Source organism: Lonchura striata, chromosome 2, assembly GCF_050655825.1.
Source record: "Lonchura striata isolate lonStrDom1 chromosome 2, ASM5065582v1, whole genome shotgun sequence".
NCBI lineage: Eukaryota > Metazoa > Chordata > Aves > Passeriformes > Estrildidae > Lonchura > Lonchura striata.
Genome location: NC_140704.1, coordinates 62,289,083 through 62,301,394, shown reverse-complemented (window position 1 = coordinate 62,301,394; position 12,312 = coordinate 62,289,083).

Here is a 12,312-nt window from a genome sequence, read left to right as displayed (position 1 = left end):
GGGCAAATAAATGTCTGGGGTTGGTCCAGAGTAAATCCATGATTAAAGGCTATCCAAACCCATTCTTCCACCCCTAAAATAGTCCCGTCCTTATTTGTGAGAAATAATTCAGTTTTGCTTTTAAATGCACTTGAAGCAGGTGAGTTTTAAGATAAGTACACAAAGCAAATGTGCTGTTTATCACTTCTTATGCTGATGATTAAAGCAAAGGTTTTCTTTTCTCTGCAAGGAGTATTGTGAACTGAGTGCAATTGCATTAATGACAGCTGTAGCAACAACAGAACAAGTATTATTTTAGTGGAAACTGAGGTGTTGGTGAAACACAATCTAAGAAACTGGAGCAGGACAGGGTTGGGGTAGAGGCTCAAAATCCTGACTCCACTGACTTTGTGGGCTGAGATGTCACCCCTGAGAGAAAAGTTAAAAAACTAGAGATGACTTCAGTTATCTGGGAGTGGGTCTGTGGTGTTACCTAACTGCTGAGGACATCCCATGAACCTCACAGCCACCTGCCTGTGTTTTGATGGCCAATTTGGAACTGAAGCAACTGATGTGGTGGAAATAATTATCTCACCATCTGATTTAGTCACTCCGGCAAGGTGTTTGCAGAACTTAGCGCTTTGTATAGGATAACAAAAAAGCAATGGGCTGGCTAATAAAGCAAATAACTACAGTCTAGGCACTGACAGCATGTGGGAGGAAGTGGTGTTGTTTCCACTGTGACTGGCAGCGAGTGACTAGCAAAAACAAGGTGGTTTGAGGAAGGCTTGCGTGTTAATGGCATTTCCCTGTTCTGTTTGTCAAGCAAAGGTGGGAATATAGAGTCAGAGTTTACTTGAATCGGTTCCTTTACAAGAATAGACGGGGGGCCTCCATGGGGACGGTGCTGGGTCGCCGGGGCGCACAGGCAGCCCTGAGCTCGCTGCAAGGTGCCCGTGAGTGCGAGGGGCAGGTACCCAAAATCACTGTGGGTGAAAGGAGCAAAAGGCACCAGAGCTGGGCACAGGGCAGGTGCGAGATGCTGGTCTGGCTGCCAGGAGGGCTGAGCTGCTTTTGCACTCTCTGTCTCTGGCAGCCGGGCTCCCACTGCCTGCTGTCAGCTGGAGGCTTCTACCTAGAAAAGGTCTGCCCCTGGTGTGGCTGATTTACTTTGTACTTGCAGCAGTCACAGGCCCACTTTGCAGCCAAGGGCTCAGCAGTCTGGCTGCGGTGTTGCATTTTTCCAGAAGTGAATCAGTCTCTGCCTGATGGCTGTATCAGGCACGATAACCCAAAAATGTCTAATAGCACCTTCTTCTGTCTCTGCCTGAGTTCATCTTTCCATCATTAAAAAGATAAAAAGGCCACCTGTATTGATTTGGGTGCTCCATCCTACAGGACACCCTATAAGATGGTAATTCCCTTCTACCTGCCTCAGATGACTTTTCATGAGGAGAAAATATTTCTGTATCAAAATTCAATTTACAAGAAAATTGCCCATAATTATCTAATTCCAGCCTTTTGATGGCTTAATCTTTTAGTGTGTTGCAAGAGAGCCAGAACTGAGGTGCAGCACAGAGGGACAGTTTCTGGGCTCCCAAGTATGTGAGAGGTCACACTGGACCAGGGATTCCTCTGCAGTGCTGTTCTCCTACTCACAGCTCTTACTCTGATTTGAAATCTGTCAGCCCTGGCTGGCATCAAACTCCTCATACTAAGTCAGGCTCAGCCTTCTAACAGGTCTTGTTTCTCCTCAAATACGTAACAGCCCGAATAAAGTATGTAGATTCTCCCTGTACCACACCAGCTAATATATTTTGTCAAAAACAGAGGGGATGTGCTCCGGACTTATCTCTGTCATTTGAAAGATGGACAGAACAGTGTAAATCTGGAAAAGCTCAGACTTTGACTGGCATTACCTCTGGCCCATCCTGATGTTCCCATGCTGGTTTTGGTGAGTTTTTTGTCTGCATCTTGTCTTGGTTGAAATCAGACTACAGGCTCTCTGGCACAGTGTGTGGGCATTTCGCTGTCACTAAGCACTGAGATGTGCTGGTGGCTCCAGCTGGAAGCTCTGTGTGGTACAACACTGCAAAGTTTGGGAGAAGGCAGCCAGGCAAATATAACAAATGCAGCCAAGAAGTAGCATTGCTACAGCACATCTTACAACACACAAAGCACCAGCACATGCTCGCTGGCATCCTGTAGAGCACAACCATCCTGGCCATGCTGGGTGCCTTGGGAGACAGAGCCTGCAAGTGTGTCCTGCAACATCCTCTACCACCAGCCACAGGGGCATCTCCAGGAAAACAGTGAGAGGAGAGGCAGAGGGACTCCTGTGCAATTAGAGATGCCTTAATGCCATTGGATGTGTGCCCCAAATCTCTCCAGGATATTAAAAAAACCTCACGACAGCATAACCCAAGAATGTGCCCCAAGCGAAGCTAACAAGAGCACGGCTATGTGATGCACATGTCCACACAGGTCCAGCCATTCCAGGGCTTTGCAGCCCCATGTTCTCAAACCATGTCCACAGCTGATGGTATTGGATGTTTTGGCTGTGTGAAATAGTCTTCATTTCCAGCTGCCTCTGAGAAGGGCAGCTCCTGCTACTCAGTAGTGGGGATTGCATGAGCTGGGCACTGCTGGGAGGGACCAGGATGCTTCACCTGCAGGTAGAACCCTTACTAGTGTTGGGAGCCTGCCGGAAGAGAGAACAGCTACTCGACCACATTTACTTACACCAAAGGGTAGTTCCTTTTGTTCTGTGGTTGGCATCAGGAACTTCACACCAGTGATTTTTTTTTTTTTAAGTTGTTTTTTTCTCTTACCCAGTTTGAATGGAGCTGCCTCCTGCTCTTCCTTCCCCATTGCTTGTTTATTCTCACTTAGTACTTCTGCCTCCCTCTAGTTCAGAAGCACTGGCTGAGGAGGGAGGCAAGGTGGCTCCCTGGTGTTCATTTCTTTGCAACAGCTACAATTTTGCTGCCTGTGCTGGTTTGGCTTTGACAGACAGCAAAACAAACTCCTTGGTGTTTGCATGGCCCTGCCCCATGTAACACCCCTCTCCAGCCCCATGGTATGTGGGAAGCCCTCGTCCTGGGTGATGGGAAAGTCTCTGGCCCCACACTCTCCAGCACCTCATTGCAGCCTGGGCAATGCTCACAGCAGCAGCACCTTGGGAGCTGAGTTGCATCCCAAGTGGAAGTGTTTGTGTTTTCTCCTTCTTGTTTGCTTCTTTTTTTTTTTTTTATTTTTCTTTCCCAATGCTGCCACAGGTCTGTCTGCTTTGCCTCTGCCTGTCAATAAGTTGGGGCTGTGGGACAATAAGCATTCTGTTTTGCAGAAGACATAGGGAGTTTTGTGACATTTGGAATTTGGGCTTTTGTTTGCTGTCTAGTTTGGGTTTTTTTTTAATTCAGCAAGGGATGGGGGGAAAGCAAGTTTTCATTACGATTTTTCTTGGGGAGAAAAAAGTCTCTAAGTCTCTAAGAAACCATAAAAATAAAATAAAGTAAAAGAAAGTAAAATAATGAAATGAAATGAAATAAAATAAAATATAAAATAATAGCAAAAGGAAGCCATTCAAAAGTACTTCACATCATTAAGAAAGTTTGAAATCTGGAGTGGGGCCTGGCCCAGTCCAGTCTCCCCAGTCACCTGCCTGCTGTGGTGTTGACACCTGGCCATGCATGGGTGCAGCTGACTCAGCAGAGATACTGAGATACCCAGACACTGCTGTCCCTGGAGGCAGCAGCCAGGGATGTGCAAAGGAGGCTTGAACACGATGGAGAAGAGGCTTACTGGTGGGGAGGACGTCTCTTCACCTCTGCCAAAATCAGTGACTTCAAGGCTCAGCCATCATCCTGCCGGGAGCACTGCTGGCTCTCCAGAGCTGTGCTCCACAGGTGCTCAGAGGAAGCTCAGCAGAAGGGATGCCTCTCCAGGAGCCGGGGTTGGTCCTGTGTGATGCAGCTGGAGTGTGGTTTTGGGTGCCCAGGCAGCGAGGCAGGGCTGGAGGCAAAGCTGTTCCTGCAGGCTGGGGCCCCACTGCCGGCGCTCATGGCAGCACAGCAGGGCTGAGCCGCTCAGGGGCTGGGTGTGCAAAGCTTGGCTTCTTCTAAAAACAGGAGACTTACTCAGAAGCAGAATCCAGAACTTGCCTTTACTCCAGCTCTTTTATATATAGTCCTCATTTCTCCTGATTTTACTTCAGCAGTCACTGTATGAATTGCAGCTCTGAAGTGTGTGTAGGGGGTGCAGGGACAACTGAGTGCTGCTGGCCAAACTGGAGATGCTCTTTTGCTCCTGGGTGTGGGGTTCCCTCTGCAAAGCCACGTTGGAGAGCAGACTTCATCCTCCAGACGGTTGTTAGGGGGGGTGTCTGGGGGCTTATATCACCTTAAATGAAAGTGGGGCTCTTCTTTTTCTCCAGGGATAGACCAAGAACACTTTTATCAGTGTTTCCCTTCCTGTTGCTGGTTTTCTGAATTCTTTCCCTCCTTCCCAAACCCCCTAATTTTTTAAAGAAACATAGTCAAGCTGCAAAACTAAGAGGCTTGTTTCCCTGCAATGCAGAATGATGCAGAGTGTGGATTATTCCTCCAGTCTTTTCAAGGGAGGTGTCTGATGCTGAGAAGAATGTTAGCTCAAAACCTGTGCTCAGAGGGAAGGAAAGAGAGTAATGGTGGTTTGACCTTACCTCCAGGAACGCTGGTGGCAGCAATAGACCTCCCAGTTTATCTGAAACTCAGCAGATCCCCTGATCCACCACCAAACGTCCCGAGGAGCTGCAGCGTTCCTGCTGCCCTTTCCCAGTACACAGCATGGTGATGGGAATTGGTGCTGCTTTCACTTCAAGGATTCCCAAACTGATGAATCCAGGCCTCTGTTTATGACAGCAATTCAGAACACACATAAATGGGGGGCTGGCTTATTTTTCTCCTGTCGTTTTTATGAAGCTATAGCAACATAAACAGGGATTTGTAACAGCCAGAAGAGAGCTCAATGGAGCAGTCTGAAGTAATTTCCTAGAAAAGATTCACACAGAAATGAGTCCTTGGCCCATGTGATTATAAGCAGAGATAAACAGAAATGTTTATCTCTTTTTAAACACTGAGCCTACCCTACTTGGAGTTAGGGAATTTAAAAGCAAGGGACATCTTTCTATAGTGGTCACTTAAAGAATCAACCTGATTTTCCTTTTTCCAGCAGTAACAATGTAACTTCTGAAAAAGTAGAACATCCTATATGAAGTCTCCTAATTCAATTAATAGAAGCAGGGCACAATCAACACACATGCAAGCAGAAGACACATACATAAATCAGGTCATCTTCATGTTGGAGTCAAAATCAAAACAGACACCAAAAAACCCAAACCAAACATAAGCCCTCAAAAAACTCACAGGTTTGATTTCACCTCATGTGAAGGTGAGCTTGAGGCCATCAAACAAGAACTTTCAGGCATTTGGTGGCTCAATTTTTATTAATGCTCTGTCTAGACAGCAAACCAAAATGAGGTTGGCAACTGCAGTTGCTTCTAATAAATGACATTTCTTGCCCTCAGAAGTTTCCCGTCTAAGTCAATGGGGCAAGTGGCAGAAGAATGGAAACATTACTAACTAGATCACTCCCTAGCCACTTTTGAAAAAGTGACATAATGAGGGGGTTGATAAGAAAATATTACAGTTTTGATAGCTGAAAAAGATGTAAAAATACAGACAGCATTTTTTGAATGGAGCCATATGCTTACAAGACCTGGAAATCATACCATGGACCCCTTTAGACTCTTAGGCATGAGACTGGCACCTGCCCTGTGCACTCAGGGCTACTGTAAGGAGCCTTTGGGGTGCCCAGCTTCAGGAAGGCCCCATAACTCTCCCTCATGAGCTCATTTCTCAGATTTCGCCCTTGCCCAGGTAGTGCTGTCCTAGCTGGTGGCGAAGGGAGCATTTCCAGGAGCTGATGCTGCTCCCTGTTTGTCCTTGCTCACAGGCAGCTGAGCCATGAAGGGTCAGCACAGCTGCAGACAGGGCTGGTGGCTTTTCTAGCTCTGCATCGACAGTCGAAGTCTCAGTGTGGTACGTGCAGAGATGTGGTGTTGGTGGGGGCTTGTGGCACCAATTCACAGCCTGTCACTGTCCCAAGGACCCCGGGAGCTGGACCGATGGTGGGATGGTGCCTTGTGGCCCTGGGGTGGCTCTGAAAGGCTGGTATAGGTCCAGGGCCTTGGGAGTTGCTTTTGACTGGACAGAGCAACCATCAATACCCACCACAAGCAAAACTAAACAACCCCAAGCTCCAGCAACCTATTTTTATGAGTAATTGCATCCATTATCCTAATTAAGAAGGAAATGCCAGAATTCTGGATGAGGATTGGGACTGACTGGAGTGATCCCCCACCATGTCCTCCCAGGGCCGGGTACCTCAGTGGGTGCAAATGGAGGCTAAAATGGTGAAGAATGAAAGCATGGCACATGAAAGGTCTCTTTGGCAAGCTAGGGAAGAAGAGCAGAGATAAGGGATGGTTTTGGCACAGGTCTCAGAATACAGAAAGGCCTCGTGGCCCATGATTCAGAGGTGCTGGTCACCGCTGCAGCGCTGTCTGAAGTGGTGGGTGTTGAGCTTCTCAGAAAGTCAACCCTTTATTTACAAACCCACTCATCACCTACAAGCCTGCTTATTTACAAAGCCTGTTGATAAAAGTACTCCTTGAACTCTCAAAGGGAATCTCTTTAATCACAGAAGTCTCACATTGCTTCTTTGATTTCGGTTGGTTTTTCTTTTATTTCTATTTTTCATTTCACTTACAGTATTTTGCAGACAGAGGAGAATACTATGAAGACCACATGGGCAAATTTAAGAGATGTCAGCATTTGACTTCTCTGTGCAGAGCTTGTGTGCCTGGGTATGTGGTTCCATTAGCTTAAGGAGACAGAAAGGGAAGGGACAGCAAACTTAAGCAACAAGATGGGAGTCCATTTCATTGGACCCTTTCTGGCTGTAGCCTGATGCTTCACCTCCCAGAGGAACTCTGAATTACCATCCTTAAGATTGGTCCTCACCTAGTATGTCCCAATATGCTCCATGCACTTTCCTCCTCACTGCTTCCCTTTCCCATCACCACCATCTCTAAGGCACAACTTCTCCCTCCCTCTCTCACCCCTCATCCCACTCCAAACCATGTCTGCCCTCCCCTCCACCCCCAGATCCTGCCTTGTCCCCAGCAGCTCCGGGGCTCAGGCTGCTGCTGCCAGCACTGCTGGTGCCTGTGGTGGTGGACCCCACCAAGACCCACTCCCCAGGGCTGCAACACAAAGTTCCGTGCAGGGGGGCTCAGGTGCAGACCCCAGGGGGGCTCATAGGGACCCCTGGGTGTGGAATAAAGACAGGGAGGATTTTTTTAGTTGTCCAGCTCTAGGGAGTGCTGTGATCAGGATGATTTATTTCTTCAGAGGTTTATAACTTGGCAAAATTTGGATGGAGGTTTTTTGCAGGCAAGCAGCACATTCCTGGCACCCAAGCCGAAGTCCTGCCACATTTCAAGTCCTTTTTCCAAAGCCTGGGGAGATGAGGAAAAGGTCACCAAATTTCTTGAAGCATGGAGCGGGGGAGAAAGAGTATATTTTCTTCCAGCTAAATGATCAGCAACTACTTAAAATTTCCAGGCAAAGAAAATAGACTGGGGCAGACTCCAACCTGGGATATTTTAGGCCAAAATTACAAGCAACTGTAAATGAGAAGCAAGAGGCAACTGCTGGATTTCCTTGTGTCCCATTTTTGCATTTTTCAAAGACTGAAATTGCTGTACAGTGTATTTGCTGTGGTTGGGAAGAAGCAGTACCCTGCTTTGCTTCTCCCGCCACCTCCTTTTTTTCTGAATGAAAGTGTTTTACAAATGAAAAATGAGGTTTCCTGAAATGATGGGTCGCTTTTTATTCTGAGCTGGCTTCCATGAAAAATATTTGTGAGCCTTTTGTCGTTATCTCTGAACTTGCTAGAGGGTGACAAGGGACCATACTGTCCTGGTCAGCCTAGCCAGGCAGAGACCAGAGGGGCATTTGAGGAGGTTCTGGGAAGCCCCAGGAAAAGCTTGTCCCCAGATTCAGAATCAAACCTGCTTCTCCTTAGGGCCTGATGGACATCTGGGGAGGCAGAGGCTGCAGGAGAGCTGTGTCCCTGTCGCACCATGGGGCTACTGTGCTAGCCAGCACACAATCCCCATGACATCCTGGGGAAAGGCTTGGCTGCCTGGGTGTCATCATCACCCCATTTGGACACCAAAGGGTTCTGGTTCCCCAGACCAGAGCAGGGGAAGGTGTCCCTGGACTGCTCACCAGGTATGACTTGCACTTGCCCTGAGTGCTGCTGGCTAGCTCACTCTTCCATATGCTTTCTGACTCATCTCCATCACTTGTCTCTGAGTCTTCATGCTCTCTTCATTGAACTCCCTTTGTGTCCTAGCCCCTCTTTCCCTGCTGCCCTAGAGTGCCACCAGGAAGGGTGGGAAGTGCTCACGTGTCCCATTCCCTGGAATGAGAGAACACCAGTGTCTCCAGAAATGCAGCTTGACCTGCATGGCCCTCTGGGCAAGTGAGATAGTGAGGAGACTGTGGGCATGTATTGGAAAGTGTGGGCCAAGGCCACCGTGTCCGTGCCTGGGAACAGCTGACACTCATGAAGGAAGACTCCATATGGGAATAGAGGCACCCCAGTACACTTAGAGGTACTCAATAACTCAGTGAGCAGCAAAACCTTCCCTGACAAGGAAAAAGCAATGCAACTATGAATGATAAACTGTTGCATGGGTTAGGATAATAGTCTGAAATGGCACATGAGCACAGGAGCTAAAACTTGTAAAAAACCCCCAAACTTGCTCACCCTCTGTAACCTGTGGACTAACTGCCACAAAGCATTGCTGAAGCAAAAACTCCACAGAAAAATTAAAAGCCTGGTAAGTCAACCCCTTACCCCTCATCTATATGGCTGTTGTTAAGAGCAGAGCAGTACAGCAGATGAAAACCCATCTTGGTGCAGTCTTGTGCAGGTGGTAAGAGCTGCAGGGATGCTGCAGTGGAATCTTCCACCAGGTATGCAGGAAGGGCAGGCAATGTCCCATGAAGCTGGAGCACTTACTCTTCCTCATGCTCAGGAAGGCATTGTGCTTTTTAGAGCAGTCCTAGCTTCAGTTTTCATCCTGTGGGACCAACATAAAAGCAAAAGGATGTGTATTTGTATCTGTGAGCAGGGGTAGATCTACTCATGGACAGGTCTGAGGAGACTGAACCTTTGCTCACCTTTAGCTCCTGCTGGCGTTGCTCCCACCACACATCCTCTTCTTTCCCAGGGCCAAAATGGTACAATTGCAAATGTGGTATAACAGTATGTGTAAAAAAGATTCTGTTTTGCCACAGAGAAAACATTTGTTATGTTGAAGTTAAGCTGAAATATTACACTGGTGAAAAGTCTAAAATTTTTGAAGAAAGAAAATATATTGTCACTGCAAAATCCCCCTCAGGTAGCACCCCCTCTAATAAATCAAATATATAAAAAACCTCTTCCCAATAAAAGACCAAGCAAAACACATGAAATACAAACCCCAAAAGGACCAACCAGCCCCAAGACTCTGACAAAATGGCAGCAACTGGGTTTTATTGGAATATGAGGAACAGAATAGATGTAAACACAAACAAAATGCAGATATGGGAAGCGGGAAGAAAACACAAAAACACCCCAACAAGATGAAGAATAGAAGGAAATAAACACTTGGGGCATCATTCCAAAAAGCCCACACTTTGTGGTGTGAGTCACTTCAGAGGATACTCCACCAGCCCACTGTGTCTTTGTTCTCCTCCCTGCTCTCTGCAGCATGATAAAAGCACAGGAAGGATGTTTGATGGCAAATTGGCCTTTGGCCACTTTCAAAGGAGAGTAATTTAGTGAGATTCACTCATATTTGTATAAGCTGAAACAAAAAAAAAAAATGAACATGTGTAAAGCAACTAGACTGATTTTGCAAGCACACTTCATTTTGGATCTGGCTGATGGGAAAAACAGCCCATTAGAGAGAATGTGACACTATGAATACAGATAACACCTCCCAGCAAGCCTCAGACACCTATTTCTAGATGAGTGTTTACTACCATGTGGCCAATTGTGGCTGGCCATGTTGTGTACAAGTCTGATTATTACAGCCCTAGTGTATCAATTTTACTTTTAAATATCGGCGTGTATGGGGGAGGGGCGGTGTGTGTCTGACTCGCCCTTCATTTCTGTAGCACAATGGAGTAGTCAGCTTACACCAGAATCCGTGAGCTGTTTTTCCCAAAGAGGTCATCCTGATAAAAAGGCTCCCCAGAAAGGTGGAACCATTTTTATCAGTGAGTGTTAATCACTCACTATCATTGGTAAAAGCTCTCTAGTCAGACTGAAGGTCATAAGAAATAGAGGAAACCCACAACCTTTCTGCAGTTATTTGAGTGACGTGCTGCTCCCCGAAAGGCTGAGAAAGCTTTTGAAGACTGAGTAGTTTCTCATTCATGAGAACTAAGTTGGTTTTACTGTTTGTTTGTTTGTTTGCTTGTTTTTGGGGGCTTTTATTTTTTCTTTCTTCTGTTTTTTGCTTTTAAACTTGTCTTACAGATAAAACCTGACACAATTCACCACAGGCAGGAAACCCTGGAGGGTGCGGTCTGCTGGGTAGAGCAGAGGCCCAGGGCTTTCAGGGCTTCCATCCCTGACTTGCTGGCTGCTGGGGGTGAGTTATGTCCTTGCTCCACAGCTCCTGGGGATGTGGTGGACACCGGGTGGGACAGGTCTGCTATTAAACACAGCCAGTGCCAGGCACATGGTTTGGGGGCTGTCAAAGCCAGTGGGTGGTGTCTGTTGGCTTTCACAAGTTCTGGTGTTCATCCCTGAAAATTGCACTTGGAGTCAGAGATCTTGTGCCAGGGAGTGCCACAAGAAGCCACGATGGATTTGTAAACTGAGTTTTCAGTATGTTCATAGAGTGTGTGTGAGGGTGGCAGAGGAGTAAGAGCACGTCTGCCTTTACTGTAGCAGCAAGCATGACTTGTCATGTATGAGCCACCCAGATGTTCCATGACTGCTCCAGGAGGACTTCAGGTTCATGTCTCTGCTCTTGCATCAATGCATGAGGCCACAGGCTGATCTCATGTCAGGAGAGGAACCTTGGGCTCTTTGTGCCCCTCAAGCGAGGCTGCTTTTGACCCTTCCAGCCCTAGACCATGCATTCTTTATCCCTATACTGTTCCTTGTTCCAGGCCTTGTATTTGGCAATCATCTGCTCAGTGGTCTGATGCCACAGATGATGAATTTGAGGCTAAGGTGAAGTGCTTGGCCAGGGTGGTGATGCCAGCCTAACACTCCTCAGAGCCAGATGTTTCCAGCTTTGCAGTTCCTCAGTCCCACAGCAGAATCCACTCCGAACATCATAAGAAAAACACAAGTGTGCCTCAAGAGCACATCAGCTACATGAAGAGGCATCTACACAAGTTGTTAGAAGTCAGAAGTTCATATTTGAACAATCCTTAGTTGCAACACTTCATCAGTCTTTGAAACTGAGATGTTGATCTTCACCTCTCCTCAATTCTCACTTTCAGCAACAAAACACCACTTGGCTCCTTTTTTCTGACCAAAGGAAATTTGTGGACTCAATCATAGAATATTTAGGCTGGAAGAGACCTTAGATCTCACCTAGTTCCAGTCCCCCTGCCATGGTCAGGGACAGTTTTCACTAGACCAGGTTGGTCAAAGCCCCATCCAACCTGGCCTTGAACACTTCCAGGGAGGGATGGAGCAGCCAAAACCTCTCCAGGCAACCTCTTCCAGTGTATGACCACCCTCACAGTAAAGACTTTCTTCCTAATATCTAATCTAAACCTCTTCTCATTATTTTTTAAGCCATTCCCCCTTGTCCTACCACTATAGATCCTTGTAAAATGTCCAGATCTCTTGCAGGCCCCTTCTAGGTACTGCAAGGTGCTAAATGGTGTCCTCAGAGCCTTCTTTCTTCCAGGCTGAACAACCCCAACTATCTGAGCCTGTCTTCATAAGAGAGGTGCTCTCAGAGGAGACCTCTGATCATCTTGGTGGTCCTCCTCTGGATTTGGTCTAACAGGTCCACATCTTTCTTGTGTTGAGGGCCCCAGAGCTGGACGCAGCACAGCAGGTGGGGTCCCACAGCAGAGCAGAGCAGAGCAGAGCAGAGCAGAGCAGAGCAGAGCAGAGCAGAGGAGCAGAATTCCCTCCTTTGCCCTGCTGGCCATGCTGCTTTGTATGCAGCCCAGAACATGATTGGCTTTCTGGGCTGTG